This window comes from Lytechinus pictus, chromosome 4 (genome assembly GCF_037042905.1).
Source record: "Lytechinus pictus isolate F3 Inbred chromosome 4, Lp3.0, whole genome shotgun sequence".
NCBI lineage: Eukaryota > Metazoa > Echinodermata > Echinoidea > Temnopleuroida > Toxopneustidae > Lytechinus > Lytechinus pictus.
This window is the reverse complement of record NC_087248.1, coordinates 8,725,525-8,743,762: the sequence shown is the minus strand read 5'-3', so window position 1 is coordinate 8,743,762 and position 18,238 is coordinate 8,725,525. Positions and strand designations below refer to the sequence as shown.

At 38.5% G+C, this 18,238-nt stretch overlaps 1 long non-coding RNA gene across 1 annotated transcript; it reads right to left on the bottom strand.

Moving 5' to 3' along the window:
* Nucleotides 1–1,266: 1,266 nt before the first annotated feature.
* Nucleotides 1,267–17,813, bottom strand: LOC129259069 (uncharacterized). The gene is made up of 3 exons (XR_008584338.2): nucleotides 17,121–17,813; nucleotides 14,413–14,638; nucleotides 1,267–7,949 (listed from the first exon to the last, which is right to left on the bottom strand). It is a non-coding gene; the product is annotated as an uncharacterized LOC129259069 (long non-coding RNA).
* Nucleotides 17,814–18,238: the final 425 nt, after the last annotated feature.

The window sequence follows — 18,238 nt, the reverse complement described above, 5'->3', positions numbered from 1 at the left end:
ACTGAAAAAAATGGCCTCTCATGAGAATATGGTAGAATATTCGCTCTCTCATATTTTGCTCAGAAAAAATGTATGTTGTTACTATGTTGTTGTCTTCTATTCTTTAAAACCCCCTCATCCGTACTGTCTGATAATTATCTCCCTGGCTACCCCCCTCTCTCTCTCTCACTCACCCACACGCACTCACCACACACGCACGTCACTCACACACATAACTGTTCCTCGCAGCGCTTCAAAAATACCATGGCCAGGGGCGTCAATCCGCTTTCTATATAGCTTTTGAGGACATTACCTGCTTCCGAATTAACCTCAAGTTAGGCATTGCGAGTGAGCAGAGCGAGTGAGAATAAAAGAGTAAAACAGACGGAACCGAGAGAGAGAGGGGGGGGGGAGTAGCCAGGTAGATTATCGGACAGTGCGAAGGAGGGGGTTTCATAGAATTGAAGACAAACTGGAACAACATACACGTTTTGGGTTTTCTTTTCTGTCCAAAATATGAGAGAGCAATAATCTCATGAGAAGTCATGTTTTCCTTGAGGGGAGGGGATGAGGTAGTTTTCAGGCACACGTATTTAATTTACTTCATGATAAACATACTCTTATTTTCGATCCTTTAAAGGTATTGTTTAACTTTGTGAGCAGCCGATTAAAAAAATTCTCAAACCAAGATGAAAAATGTGTACAAGTGCATGTATTAGAACTAATAAACCCTGAAAACAACCATTATTGAGAATGAAAAGCTAAAACTACAAGGCAAACCCCGATTTTGTAAAAAGGCGTCTACAAGACGCCTAAATAGTACACATAAGTGTATGGGATGAAATTAAGATGGTGTTTTCGGTCACTTTATATTTCAATTTTTGAAGCACTAAATAATTATTTTCGAACGCAATTTTTTCTGGGCTTCATTTTTGTAACATATCACACACACAGGTGACAAATGTGACCTTCTAGCTCAGATTTTTTAAAAGTCAAACCAATGTTAACCAATCACTTTAATCTGCTAAATGTTTGTTTTTTGGATCGTTTTATTTCTCCCTGCCTTACACACACCTCTCTCTGCTCTATCTCACCTGATTCCCAATGTTCTCTCTCTCTCCCCCTCTCTCATTCACTCAAAAACAGCCAGACACACCCACCCACACATAGCCTCACTCACTCTCTTCCCACACAAACCCACATATCATCCATTTATCATCCTATCTCTCCCATTTTCTCTCGACATGCTCGTGTAAAAATGGGGACGTGAGATACACGATTAACTGATTAAGCTTTCAAATCATTTTATTTACATCAAAATAAAGAATTTACAGATGCTAATTACAGTCGGTGCAATAAAAGTTTCCCCTTTCCAATTTGGCATTTTCAACATTGTTACTTTATGAAAGGGGGATAATTGTATAAACACCAATATTCATAAAATCAATGTAATTCATTAATTCTGAGAGCAATGAGCAAATCAAGTGCTCGGACACGCAGAATTCTCATCACGGCAATATTGTGACAAGAGCTCAATTTTATATACAATAACAAATCGTGATAAATCGTTATACGGATTTGTAAAAAAACAATTTTGCATTTGGCCAGAAGTTCAGTTCAAGACAGACTTGCAACCACAGCCTTGGCGACTATTTCCTACTCAAATACCAATAGGCTTAAATTTTGGGATATCCGCAGTTTTTTTTTATACAGTAACCATGGTAACAGCATAGACAAATTATACAATAATACCATGAGAAAATGCCCAGCATTCCCAATATGCATCACCCGAAAATGAAATACATTTCTGAAAGAAAATTACAGATATATCGACGGAGCAGTTTGTGAATAATCATAATACGAAGATGCAAATTTCGTATAAAATTTGAAACTTGTACCATTATTTCACACGAGAATAAAACAAAATGTAAATAATACACTAAACTAAATATACACTAAACATACACTATCACTACCATGACTATATCACAACTATACCTATTCCTATATCGCCAATCTACAAGATGAATATTAATTCTAAAATAAGATATACAAAAAGAGATAAAAACCAAAAATAATCTTCTCTCAATTTAAACATCCTGAGAAACCCCCAAATCGTGGACGCAAAACCTCAAGTGATGGGGAAAATTGTATCAGACATCACGACACATGCTAATTGGTAGTTTTTCTATTACATCAACTATAACAAAAATTATAAAGAGATAAAGGATATAGAACACCAGCATGAAACAAAAAAAGTGTGATAACGCTAATTCTACGTTCACTTTCAATGGCACATTTCACATTTTCCTTTTATCAACAATATTTGTCTTAAAAAGACGATTTTTTCTCACGTTTCTACAGCACTTACATGATGATAGTTCACATTAAGAAACATATACTTTTAGTTGGCTTAGAAAATTACCCTGAATACAATAATAATTGTTGCATACCAAAGCTAATGTATACATAATAATAATAGTGAGTCACACATCTAAATGCAATTTTCATTTGAGAGAAACATGTGTATTAGCCAATTTGGAGACGGTTTTTTTTTCTGTGGGGGGGGGGGGGGGTAATATAAAAGTACCCTGGATGATATATGTATAAAAACACAACAACGGGGACGAGCTTACGCATACACACCCACACTTAAATCCCATCCTCGTTCATTATTTCCTACGTATTATAGAATTGTCAATTTCTGAGAAAAAACAACAACCCCACATTTACGAATAAAATGCAAGATTATCCCTAAGACAATGGATAAATCATTTGCAGATTTGACACTTACGAGATGAGGTATTGAAATACTTAGTATTTCAATACTCGGGAAATAATCGTAACATTTAAGAAGAAAGATTTGTAGAAAATCCACACTTTCGGAAGAATATTTGCAGAATGTATGTTCATTGTTCATAACACGAAATAATTTGTTTTCAAGTTCGTTTCAGTACAACTGAATTAGATAGGATAGTGAATTCCATTTTGTACAGTAAAGTCACTTTTGACGTTCACATTTGTTCACAAGTCACACAAATATATGAGTGTATTATATGCAAACAACATTATATACATTATCAAATTGGACTTTACAATGGCACAAAATATATATAGGCATTATCTAAAAGATGACAACTTCAACATAATGGTACTAGGTGAAATATGGCAATAAAAGTTATAAAATACAAAGAGTGCATGCATACATTCGCTGGAGAAAGGGAGGATTTCGCCTTATGGGTGAAACGGTGCTTTTTCCTCAAATTTCAGCCCTATCAAAATGAAGAATCTCGGTTTACAAACCGGAAAACAAACAATATTAATTGTTCATGATCAGGAACGAATATGTACAATTTTTTAGTAGGTCTGCGATCCGCTTTAACGATTTTCATGTTATCTATATCTACGGTTTTACGCAGCACTGATGTGGTGTAATCTTTGTCTATATAGCGTGTCGGACACAACCAATTTAGACAATATTTTGTTGCAGCAATTAGTAGATTTAAAGCTACCATACACGTATACGAATGTCCATCGCGTTTAATATCTATTTGCTTGAAGTCGATATGACAACGGCCTCTCAGCAAACTACTTTAAGTTACATTGCAGCAGATCTGTGGTGTATAACTGGTCATTTTGCGTATTCAGCGCGTAGACACAGTTTGCAGCAGTACGTAGAACTTGTATCTCTCCACCTTCATGTTAAATACTTATTAGCTAGTTTAAATTTAAATTAATGCAAGCATATAAAGTAGCATATTAATGAAGCTCGTTTACATTATATAGGACTCGATAAAAATATAGAATGTAATAAAGAGCATGCGCAGCATTGTGTATGGAGCATAATCATCAGCATAATCATTTTGGAAAATAATAAGTTTGATAAATAGCTTGCCCTACAAAGAGTTAATCTACTTTTGATGAAAACTGGTTAGGCGAGATAATTGCCTTTGAAACATAAGTTTCAACCCAACAATAACATTTAAGAGCCATCAAGAAAAAATAAATTTCTGAGGATGGCTTTCTTCATAATTTCATTTGGCAATCGGACGCGTTTTCCTTAAAGCTAAGACAGGTAACCATGATATTCATATCATCCAAATATTTGTAATTTATGCAGCATGCTTTTGTGAGGCTTAAATTAAATCACAACTGTTTTTAAAAAAACTTTGGAGTTTAGGAACTGCACTTAACCGAAAGGAACTCATATGTGACATTATACATTTATGAAGGATGTAACATATAAAATATCATTCCTTCATGCAGCAATAACGTGGTGTATAGGGGACCGTCTACACCAAAAGTTACATCTGAAACGGTCTCCATAGCAGCATATTATTCGTGGTATGACTGAACTATACTTTGGTTAGAGCCATACTTAATTTATGTTACTTAGATCATTACACCCACCAAGCCCCGTTCAGAATTTTTTGTAAATACCGTTAAATTTGGAACTTAGGTATCTCATGGCCTAATCACATGGGACAATTCACATTCGTGCCCGAAGCAATCTGACTTTCGAAAACGATAATCTGATTTGTTGTTCAATGTTGGATATCACAAAAATTTTCCGAGCATTCATTCTGCAGCTAACATACCGTACAATTTATGCAAAACAATAATTTGTCATCTTAACAACTAATGCAGCATAATCTATCATACGATATCACATTCAGTTTCAATGATTACTAACAAGAGTCTAATACAATGTCAGTCATTTTTCAAATCATCCAATTCTAAACCCTTCGCAGCAAACTAAGTAGGTACAACAGCATTTCTATATCAAAGCAGCATATCATGTTATGGTATTAAACCTCCTATTCCACGGACCTAGATCTGTTGATTTACCGATTATGTTATTGAACGAATCGTCTTATTTTCATTAATCAAATATGTGGACAGTGGTCAACCCCCCCCCCCCCGTTACATGAAAATAGCAGGGTATAATGACGGACTTACCTCAAAATAAAATAATAAAAATAATATAAATAATCGACAATTAACGTTTCTTTAAAAAAATATTTCAGTGGAAATTGCGAACATAAACTATTATGGATATATTTATATTACAAATGAGATCTAGAATGTTTCTAAAATGAACAAAAGACACAGTGAAAGTGCAAAGAAAAGAAAATGTGTTTCTACAGCAATGACTAGTCCCTGTGATTGGCTAAAAGTTTATCAGGGTTGCCATGGTAAATGATGACGTCACCGGTAATGCGGCGTAGGAAGTTGTCTCAACTCCAGCCTGATACGCGCACTAATAGCAGGTAGAGAAACGGGAAAAAATGATGAAAATCTACTAAAAATATTTCAAATCAGCACCATTGTCAACAGTTTTGCAAAATAAAATCCGCTTCTAAAAAGAAAGTTAAAAACGGTTTTTAGATTAATAAAACAAGCTTCTTTAAGAAGCAGATTTTTACATAAGACATTTCAGCATACGTATAAACATATCCAAATAAACCACGACTATTTCAGCATCGATACTAGTATATAATATAGGACCAAAATCATTTAGACAAAAGACTGTCTTATCCTACATTTATGTACAATACGGGCTATCATATCTGAATTCGTCATCCGTTTTTTTGAACACGCTATGTCTAACGGAAATATCAACACACAACGCACGCACACTCTCATACACCTCACCCTAATTCTTTAATACTCACTGACGCGCACGCAGGCAAAACAACCGACGCGTCATTTCTCGTACACTACAACACACTCAAATATCAATATACATAAAAAAGTTCATTTCTAAATCTACGACAGTTTTTTGCAGCAATTTCGTGTGGCTTTACATTCCGGCTTCTTCTAACCGTCATAAGGCGTACATAACTCCCTTCCTACACCTCCTAACAATATTCAGTACAAATATATAAACGTTACTCTGATTCAGCATTACATACAATACATAACTTTACATTCATATTTCAGATCCAGTGTTTCGGTGCTATATCCTACGATCTAACTCTACTCTACCTGTATAGTTTACAAAGAATTGCAAAAAATACTAGGTCTTCTGAAACTATGCTTTCATTCAATAAACATTAATGGTGATGCATTTCTGAACAAACACCGTCAATGAATGAAAACAAAGTTTCCAGACCTATACTACTACTTTAACCTAGTTCTAATTAGCTACTGACGTCAGCTTGCGCATGCGCTATACCAAAATGCTATGTGTGTTATTACAAATAGATGCCCCTACCTCGACCAACACTGATATGAGAAAATGAATTTTGAAATAAGCCATTATAATGATACACATATTTGTGAAGCTAGCATTATGAGAAAAGCGAATTAGTATATTAAAATTAAGCACTTGCATACATCGCGCACAAGGGGAAACTTGCCCAAAACACAGACATCGAAAGATACTGTCGCGCCATATTTGGACTTGTCAGAGCCGTTTCTACATTAAGAATGTATACCTGAGATGTCCTTTTGCATTTCAATTGGCTGCGAGGTATTCATAGATAAAATCATCTACGAAAACCCTGTAAGAAAGAAGGAAAAGAAAGAAAAGAAAAGCGAGCAAGAGATACGAGCACTTCGAAGGTAAAAAAGAAACTATAAAAAAGGTGGATGCTGTGCACAGTTCTATCTGCACTGGATGATTACGGTACCTTACTTAGGAGTTAATGCGAATTTACAAAGATCAATATTTAGGTTTTCATGCAAAATATGAACTCAAACATAATACTAGTGGTTGATGGGGTCGAGAAGCTGACACAGGAGCAACCGCCTGTCTCAAAAACCATGTCAACACTAACAACTACTTCAAAGAAATTTCTATAGTAAAATATTTAACAATGATTCCTTTACAAAGAAAACAACATCAGTTAAATAGTTTTGGCAATACTTTTCACGTAACTGTGACCATAGCTGGGACTGGGAGGCATGACATCCATGCACGTTTTAGAAACAGTTTATAGAAAAGATTTTAAAAGGAAATACAAATATCACTTAACAATTTTACTAAAACTGCGAATACAAACCTCTTATAGAGGAAACACAACGTCACAATAGATGTAAGTCCATTATTTAATAGCTTATAGTTTAATCATTAATTACAAAGCTGCTTTTTTAATTGGTTATAAAGATAAATTGTCAGAAATATTCTAATAAACTACGTGCAGAGAAGGGAGTGTATAATGTGATTACTAAAGAGTCAAGACAGTGTGATGGGGTAGAGAGTGTGATGGAGATATACAGAGAGGGAGAGCGAGAGAGAGAGAGAGAGATAAAAATATAGAGGACAGAGGAAAACAACTAAACTACAAAGGTGGACTCCAACGCGGACAACAGACTTCTCTCCAGACAGCATTAAACTTCGACAACCTTCTTCTTCCAGTGGAATCTGATCCGACATCTTTCAAGGCAGAAGACCTTCCGATGGTGATCCAATCCACAGGGTGAAAGGGTCGTAGCTAATCAGTCTAGATAGAAAGCACTGTAAAACTCACGTCGTTACCGCAGCTGACCTCCGAAGTGTTACATCTCCTTATCCTTTCCCGCCAAATATCATTGAACCGCAAAAGTAGAAAAGGCATCTGTTCTTCCTGACGCCTTAAAATAACCGCATGACTGGGCCTCACCTGAAAAAAAAATCGCACGACACAGCAGCATTTTCCCGAAGCGGGTATGAGCTCCTCCAGGAACGGACTTGGGGATGGTGTATAAGCTGACTGAGGTTTCGGGATGCTTGCCTTATGTAGCAGTACCCTGGCGTACAAGCACCTTTGGCAGAGCGCATACACAGCTGACGAGGAATTCATGGCTCGACGAATATCACCACACGTGGTGTGATATTCTAGACCACTTCGGCGATGCTACGGAGGATGACATCGGGGCATGGCGACATCTTGGTAGTGAGGCGATGGCCGACGCAACGATTTACGAAGCTGGTGTCCCACCTTCTGTCGAAGTTGCTTGGTCATGTTGCCTCCGTGAATGTCAACCTAATGCACAAGACAAAACGATCAAATAAATGATAACAATGCGATAAAAATGCTGTCAACTATTCGCTATTTACCTTACATCACTGTTTTCAATTATTCAGAATGTATGATAAATTGATAGGTCAATTGCGTGCGTGAGTGGGCGTTGCTGGGGGAGGCGGAGGGATACTTCGCTCACTACTTTCTTTGGTATCAACATGGTCAATACAACTTGAATTTTTCTAGAATATCAGACCGGGGGCCCGTTTCATAAAGCTGTTCGTAAGTTAAGAGCGGCTTTAAGAACGACTGGTGAACCTTTCTTACGCGCTAAATAATTAATGATGAATAACCATTTAACACAAGAAAGGATCACCAGTCGTTCTTAAAGTCGCTCTTAACTTACGAACAGCTTTATGAAACGGCCACCAGGAATGTACTGTCAAAACCGTTCCGCGGCATCCGATCATCAGGTCCTGGTGGGTTGTCGAGATAACAAAAAATCCCTTAATCTATTTCGAAAAACAAGTCGAAGGCGATATTATATTATCACATTGTCAATTAGCATTGTATTATACAGAAATAGCGGGAAAATGTAATCTCGAATGGAATCACTCAAATGCACGCATTGATGGAATAATGAATGTACAAAACTTTAAACCTAGCAAATCATTCAAGCTCCACATCATTGTTGAAGTAAAACAGTGGTCCTTGACAAACAGTGGGGACCATGAAGTGCAGCGCTTCTAGGAATTAGGCATTTGTGACCCTTTGTGTAGACAATCAATAGTGCTGTGTTTTTACTTGGCCGTATACGCTGAGGGTGTTCCACAGTTCGCATTTTTAGAAATCAGTCTTAATAACTAACAAAGGAAGATAAGCCCAGTTTTAGCACAATACGTTTTGAGACAACTGAATATCCCTCCGAGATTCACGGAACTCCGGTAAAAGATGCGAGCTTCAAACTTGCCGGGAGGTAAGAAAGCAACAATATTCGAAAACAAGCAACCGTGATACATGAAAGGCAGTATCCTTGATGTTTCGCTCACTTTTTTCACAATTTCTCGCAATCGCTGTCCATGAAAATGATCTGCGACTTTCAGCAAGTTTCTCAATAAAAAAATCTTAAAAAAAACAAACAGAAGTCTGTTGTGTATATATATATACCCAAAGTTCCCAGTTCATGATTGTATTTGAAGAAAATAAGGGTGTGGCTGGCACCCATCTAAGTCATCCAATCTCTTGAGGTTCATGAGACCATGTAGTAGGTCCATGATGAGACACAGAGTAGAATGTTGCCACTGCAACCACAGTGTACATGAGTGCGGACAATACACTTCTGACGATGAATGTACAATTAACACTGCATGATCATGATGATGACTTCATTCATGAACTCTACCTGGGCTTGGGTGAGTAGACACGACCAACGAGAGTTTGGAGGAGGCGGAGATCTCGTGGTCGACTCATTCATGACTCATCCTACCTATGGATGGTAATTTGGGTAATTGATGCGAACAATGTGCTTCGCACGACACCGATTGATGGCGTCCGTACGACATAACGAATGCTCGAGGTGACATGCCCAACAAAAATAAATGAATGAAATCGGAATTTGATTTCAAGCAAAGACGGGTTCCCCCCCCCCCCGAGTCGCAGAAGAAAAACAAAGATTTGTGATACAAGATTGAGAGGAAGTATGAAGGGGGGGGGGTGACTTGCACAAGTATGAACCGAACATTGTCTTCAGGTCAAGTATGCTTAAAATTTAATTACGAGAAAGATGCCAATGAACATGAAACATGTTAAAACAGTACACCACTATATTATACTACATCAATGTACTGTTCAAAATAATGTTAATACTTTTGCAATCATTGGGTCTATGAAATCAGTAGGAAGTAGAGAATATTGGCCTAGAATAGTCCCCGAAAAGGCGAAGTAAGTACGTAGTAACGCAATTTCTGTCTTCATATCTTTCTATTTTAAACCGAAAGCAAGGCGTCAAATACCCCTAACGCCTCCACCCTATTATTTCACAGAATCAATGGGCAGTGTTCATTGTTCAGGGGATAAAATGGGCTGTCCAAATCCGAAGTGCATTGAATTTACAAACGAACCGGGCCATGACCACAACAAATGCTACAACCTCCGATCTATACCAGCTTCTAGGTTAAGTCGTAATCAATAGTAGCATTAGTCAGTGGAAAAGTGTGACGTAACGAGAATAAAAGGGCAATAGGGTTCACAAAAGACCGTCGATACGGTCGGTGGATTTATCAGGAGATTTGTGATGAAATATGCTACTTGAACGAATTACTCAATGCAGTAGGTTAATCAACGAAACTGACTTGGAGTTAGACTAAATAAAAACAACATGATCGCTATTTGACTTACTACGAATGGATTCAGTCGATACAGATCGATTCAGTTGGTGTGGCTGGCCACAATCTTGCTTTATCTTCACATGAAGTAATTAAATAGGTAATTGGTTGTAAGTTGTCGAGTACCAACAGAAAATGGACAGCATCTCACGATTTTACATCGCAAAATCTATTCAAAACGGTATACAGATCATAACTGCACTTAACCAACCAACATAACCATGAATATGATGAATTGCTGTTTAGAATTCGGACATGCCCAATACAAAAATAAAACAACTTATGTTTATGTGTGTTATCACGCCACACAAGAACTCTATGATAGATCGAAGCAGCTATATGTAGGTAGCACTATCAGCGAATTGACGCATTATCAGCAGGGGCAGTGCGGAATAATGAACTTCAGTTGAACCCTATTTTCCCGCCAAATCATGCATCTCACAGACGACATGGCAACATTCAAGCAACTATCGCGCTTCAATCGTCAGGTTATCGACATAAATAATGCAGAAGAGCGATCGAGCCCAAAGCCAAATGTTATTTGGGTTTACCGACCCTTGCTAATTCTGTCAAATTTAAAGATTTCATGGACCAATCCTGATTGTCGGACACAAAAACGTTTCGGTTTTTCTTAAAGACGAAAAGATAACATAGATGGTACTTTCATTTTGGTTTAACATAGACTATGACTAAGCGATGATTCACCGTACTCATAATACCCATACCTAACCGCGATAAAAATCGATATATTGTCAGGTTCACGTGGAGTATGTCGCATTGCAATGAAGCCATGAAGGTCTTGGTTGAAAAGTAAATTTACACAACTCTTCTGTCACGATATTTATATGTGTTGCAATTCATGGACACGAGAATACGAAAAAGAAAACACCTCTAACCGAGCAGAATAAAAGAAGACACGATGCATTATTTTTTATTTCAATTTTTGCGGGGGCGGGGGCACACATCCGTAAAAAGATGAAGAAGATGAAGACTGTCTTAGTATAGACCAATTGCGTTATGTATAATCTGATGTCCCAACCCCTTAGAATCGCACAAGACGTTGGATGGAAAGGTTTATTCTTGGAGGACTGGATGTACAACCCCACAGTTTGCGCTTGCTGCGGTATTTTTTTGTATTAGTTATTTCCTGTGAAAGAAAACAATTGTTAACAGCAGTCATCGAGCAGGGCCAAAAACAAAATCTAGCTAGTTGCTTGGGAAGTAGGGCATTTCAACGCGATCGATGTCAATGAAACGAAAAGCAGGTCAGTTCCAATTCGATTCAATGCATCCTCCTTTCAAAAGTCCTCGATGTCAACTCTTGGCGTACAAATTCACTGCTAGGTCAATTAAAACGGAAAATTTAATCCCTTATATAATATTGTCAAAGATTTACGTGTTATGGCACTGGTTGCTTAGTTTTTTGCTTCGCTTTTTAAGTTTCAGTCATCATCGCTACCGGTTTACCAAGTTGAGAGCAAAGCCCTGGTAAAGAAGGGGGCGAGAAACACAATCTCCATGATAATACTGGACCCACATATCGTTTCCAGAATATTCTAAATAATCACTTAACTGATTTCAGTAATTGAGGTTGCTCGTGACATAAACATTCACCTGACGGATGTCGCAGCAGTCTTCTAGGATCTGTCCAGAAATTAAATTGCATATATTTTCCGTGTCAAGCATCAAGAAGATCACCTAGAGATAAAGCCGCCCATCCCAGAGCTTTCGTAATTAGTGAATGGCCAAAAGTTGGTTTCCAAACCAGGATGGGCAATGTAGGTCAGTTTATAGTATATATACAACACGGTTAACAACTGGGTCAGTTCATATTTATGAATATGCAAATGTGATGCTTGTTGAGTTGAGTGCATGGCCAAAGAAGGGTGGACATGCGTGTGAGATTGTGATGTAGGTCACTCTACACAGTTCACTATCGTGAATATGCATCACGCATGTTGACCAATAACTGGCAGATTCTGTTCGGATCCTTTGATATGGCACAAGTGGGTTACTTGATAAGGGGTCACTCGGAGAGGAGTGGAGGCTCGAATGCAGGTCACCAAGCAGGGTTCAACGTTGGTCGGGGCTAGCTGCTCAGCTCATTGGTCAACGAAACAGGCAAAACACGCCCATTTCACTCCTCGTGTGTTTATTGCTTCATAGAAATATCATAAATAAGAATTGACTGACAGAGACCCATAATATTGAATGGGTACCCAGCTGTATATGCTTCCGTTGCCATAGCATCGGAACTGCATCCGCACTGCCAAATCACGGAGAGCGTTTAATGAAGATACATTGCTAACTCGGACGGGTCAAATTCGTCCAGCTCGATATAGCTAGCCAGGAGGTGACCTTATGAATTCGACATACTTTTGATATCCACCAACTACCCTATCCGTAGCAGGGCTCCAGAACAAGTGTAGGCTACAGAGATCCACGGGAAGAAAACAATGGCATTGACAATGAGCTCCCCAGTATTGTGGGTGTGTATTTCCCCGTTCTGTGCAAACAGGACAAGACAAACCTCAAACAGTTTGATTTAGGATGCTTATTGAAAAAGAGAAAGACTTTCATAATCATGATAATCGCGTCCCGGCATCATTATCGGGATGATGCAAATACGAAAATCTCCTCGGGTACCTGTTTGTTTTATGGAAACGTGAAAATTCTTCCGAAATAACATTTCTTAGTTCTCGACCGGAGATTCTCTCCATGCAAGCAACCGCTTCAAATTTGCATATTTCTCGAAAACCTCAAATTATGCAACCCGACGTGCAAAACAAGTCTCGACTCGCTTTGCACAAAATGTTGCATGACATTAGAGTACATGACTTCAACAGATTCACCCAGACTGAAATATACACGCAGGCAGCATAGAAACTATTCCGAAACCTTCATGACTAGTCAGACAGTTGAACTGTATGTGAACTTGTGACGTCATTCTCTCCCACTGAGGAAACAAAGACAAAGAGCATGGCGGTCTCGTCCATTGCCGAAGAGGAGCTTGAAAAGAGGGAAAATTTCCAAGCTCTGCTGCTGAAACATTAAAAACTCGGAACAGTACGTTGTTTATAGCTGCTGTATTATTTATCATACAAATATTGAAATACAATCGTAAATTTGTAGAATGACAACTGGATTACGATGGGGACTAGTGTATACATGCAAACATCCAGCTCATTGCTTTTAAATGCAACGGACCTGCCGGAATTTTCGGCGGGTTCGGGCAAGGGGTAAATAAATAAAGGCTGCACCAGAATGCTTCGTCCCCGAGAGTTATGGGGTAGAATAAGTGACTGCATGACCCCCATCTCGCTGACTGGCGCTGCATTGCCAATGGCCGCATGAACTCTGTTTGAACCGTCCTATTTTGTATTCATTTCATCCAGATAGGCACGGGGAATTTGCGTGCAAAAAGCCGTTCATCTCCTATACTGGCTTGCAGTTTATAGAGTCTGTTGAATGCATTATTGGCCGGGGAAAGAAGCACTGTTTGACGCACGAGTTTTGAGCGAGGAACCGCAGGCTTTCCGATTCTAGGTATGGGCGGACCAAAGGTGATATCATTTACATTTTCTGGTATATCCCTTGTCCAGAGATAATACCAGAACCTAATTCTCTCTAATACTACAACTCCAGCTGAGTCAAAATCAATGATGAATTTTCTTATAAAAGTCCAACATGAATACAAATCTTCGTCTTTCAAAGAGTAATTTCAAACTGAGTTTATTATGTTCATGGTATTCTTGAATCGAAGTTCAACGATACACAACTACAATGATAATACGAACTGATAAGGCGATATCATATATACGTCTGATAGTTACCAATACAAATCTCTACAAATTTGCACGGCTTTCGAATATCGGTCTTTACCAAGTGTTTATGATTTCATCAATTACCTATTCCTACAAAACTGGAATATCAATAACTTGAAATTTCATTCGTACCAGTCAAGATCCATAGTCGTGCATGGTATTGATTAATAATACTAAAAATAGGAAGATAATAGATTATGTTCATGTGATGATGTTCCTGCACAGAACCTAATTTAGAGAATGACTTCAGAATCAACAAGTGAAAATTCAACTCACCAATTTGGTCATCCTTTTGTTCAAAGAACCCTTCGTCACCGACCTTCTACACGCCCTTCAACGAACATTTCGTCATTGGACTGATGACGGAACAATGTCGTGTAGCTAACCCGGCCCAGCAGTCGAGGGAGATCGTCCTGTTAGGATGTCGTTGACGATGAGCCTAAAGCCCCTGGCTTTGACTTCAGATATCCTGAATTACAGAACTGTGGAGGCGCATCGGTTTCTGTCCAAGAAAAGATGAGAAACAAAGGATTACTGCTATGGTTGCGGTGCACATGGAAATGAACAATACTTGGACTAGAACCCACGGAAATAACATTTGAGCGAGGTACATAAATGGCATAAATGATATAGAAACTAATTTCCTACAATCGTGAAAATATGACCTTCGACGGCATTATGGCTTAATCCGCCTGATCACAGTCAGTCAATCCAACAAAGTAATATTCAGTTTAATTCCTCCGCCGACTAAAAAATTGTGGCCCACCTTTACCAAAGCCTGCCAGAGTCTGACTCAACTATTCTTAATATCCTCTTTATACCACAAAGTATTTCTCAGTCTTCCAACGAGCGCAGAGGTTTCCGAGAAATCACAGACTCCAGCCGACCACAGCGAGTCACCAGCTAAAATGGATAAACATGCTTTGCGGCAGCAGTGTGCGACTCCGACCGCGCGAGCACGCACGGAGGGTTTGGATTTGAAACCGTGCAGATCTAGCACAAAGTACATGTGGGCAAAGACTGCGGCGCAGGGCGGGCAAAGTGCTTCTCTGGCCACTCCCACTAAAACCAAAGCATCATCGAGAAAAGGATAATGCGACCCTCGTCGACGACGAGATCGAAACAAGTTTTTGGATCGCAGAAGTCAGTCTAAAACGCACACACTTGGATTTCATTATCAGATTGATTGAGAGAGGACGAGAAGCGTCGCGTGACAAGAAAAGCTAGAGCAAACGCCGCTTTGTTCATTTTCAAAAGACACTGTCAATGTTGTCGCTCTGTGTATGTATATTCAGAGAAGGCATATTATTGCAGTCATATCCAGGCCACTGAATGGCGATTTCACTGAGTGGGGTGACGAAGCCTGATTGATTTGACTGAAGCAAAAGTTTCTCTTGAATTTCCAAAACAAACAATCAATGGGAAAGCTATATGTTTGATTTTTTAATAGTAAAAAAGATAATGACGGAATATGATATATATGTCCCACTGATTTAATGCAAACAGTCAATACAAACACGAAGAAGGTTTTATTAACCTCCGCTTTGGTTAAACTGATGCCTGATATATATTTTGTTCATATTCAAATGTGATATTAAATAAAAAAATGAATGAATAATAATATCTGAGATAATTATTTTTATCACATGAATTATAGGATACTAATGCTAACTACTACAGGTAGGCCTATATGAAATGTTCTCAGTAATGGCCTACACTACAGGCAGGGGCGCAATAATATTTCGATGGGCAAGGATCAGGGAGGACATCATGAAGTCTTTTTTCAAGCGATTTGCGATTCTGTAAGGTTATCAATTTTTATTGTTTTAATTGGACGCCGATATACCTAGGTCCAACACCACAATACTAAATTTCTATTGCTAGTTTTGCCAAGATGCACGTGTATAAAGCACATTTAAAGCCCTGGCAACCATGGTCGGTCCACGATATTGGACCAGTGATAAAAATAAACCCATGGTTTTGAAATAGCAAAAAAAAAAAAGAATAATCATGAAAGCTGTTTGATATTGGCCTGTGTTCTGGACCTGCGTTTAATTCAAACTTTGGTTGAAACTTAATTGTTGTTTAAAGGACAAGTCCACCCCAACATAAGGTTGATTTGAATATAAAGAGAAACAAACTAACAAGCATAACACTGAAAATTTCATCCAAATCGGATGTAAAATAAGAAAGTTGTGAAATTTTAAAGTTTCGCTTAATTTCACAAAAAATTTATATGCACATTACAAAATAATGAAGAGAGTGATGTCATCCAGTCATTATTTCTTTTGTATTTTATTATGTGAAATATGAAATGTTCTAATTTTCTCTTTATTGTCCTAAGAAACAAAGTTCTATTCCTCCCTGAACATGTGGTATTACCATTGTTTAAACATTTTATGAATCATTACAGTTGGTCCTCAAATCTGTAAAAAACAAGAGAAATAGTGAGTGATGGACATCATTGCCTCTCTCATTTGCATGTCACACTGAGATGTGCATATAACTGTTTTGTGAAAAATAAGCGAAACTTTAAAATGTCATAACTTTCTTATTTAATTTTACATCCAATTTTGATGAAATTTTCAGCATTATGCTTGTTTGATTTTTCTCTATTGATTCAAAACAACATTTTTCGGGAGTGGACTTGGCCTTTAACTGTGATAGCCAATGGTTACAAATAATCTCAGAATATTGATCTTCAATAATTAAATTATATCAGTACAATTTGTGCTAAATTCTTTTATAACTATCTGGGAATTAGGTTCAAGTTCAGGTAACTAAAATATATAGTTTAGAAAACTAAAATATAATTATTTCCCACCATTCAAGCATATGGGGAAAGAACACAATAAACATAAGAAAAATAAATTCGAAAAAAGTTGACATATTTGGCCTCCAATATTACTTTATTAAAGGGGGGGGGGGATAAAATAATTTTCTGAAGTCCATAACAAGGGAAAGTGAAAGTTGAACGAACTTACCAGGAGGTGCATGGGACAAGGGTCCACAAAGAATTTGGTGGTGGCCAAAATGATGTCATCCTCCTTCCCATGGCAGAGTCGTACCATAGATGAACAACGTACATCACCACATAAGCGACCACACTGGCTGAACAAAGTCATGTTTACACGGAAGAAATGTCTGCGGTTTGAATCTAGTTGATGCGGTATCAATCCATGTTATTTGGCGGAAAGACATTTACGATTGTTCACTTCTGGAAGATCGAGATATGGAAGACTGCATGAGAATCGTTTGCGGATCTGCAGGAGACAATAACATTTTTTTTCCGCGAAGAAGTCCAAGCACCGGGCATACAGTGACCCCTCCATCGGCCGTACTCCAACCAAGCCGACTGGCCGGGCAGCTGACCACTGAAACAGAATGGTCAAGCGCCCGGCTGGCTGGTGAATGGTCAAGCGCACGGTCAAGAGCGTTTGTATCCCAGCGTGTGAGGTAGATTGTCTGACTCGTTGCTCGCACGAATGTCCATATTTATAACCATTCTGCGGTCATCTAGCTAGGTCATCGAGGCGATAATTTCGAAATCGCGCACGGCGAACATGAACAAACTGCCCGGAAGTATTGTTATTGACCATTCATTTGAGTGCGTGCGAGTGCGACTGGGTACGCACAACCTCTCTCTCTCTCTCTCCTACTGTTGAATGACCGTGGCCGAAATGGCCGTATGAGTTCGAGGTCAACTTATTAGTCTGTCGACACAGACCTCGCAATCACGACTGTGGATTTATATCTTTCTTAATCTCATTTTCTTACCTCCCTCAACATTTCTTACCATGTATGAATATACCACTACTCCTGGTTCCCAAACCAAATAGAAATCTGTACGAAGACCTGATAAGAATTAGGAACTGTTTTAACAGTGATTTGCATACGATATCGTGGTCTCGATACTAGACCAATCTATGCAATTTAACGCTCAGCTTGTTGCATTATTCGCAACACCCATTCGTGCTCCCTTTATCCGTACTATGGTCTTTTATTTCTTCAGACCTCCCCCCATCGCCTCCGACTCCCCCCCCCCCCCAATTATTTCTTCATCGAAAGACTCTTGCCAGCCAGGTCATGAATATTCGCTTAG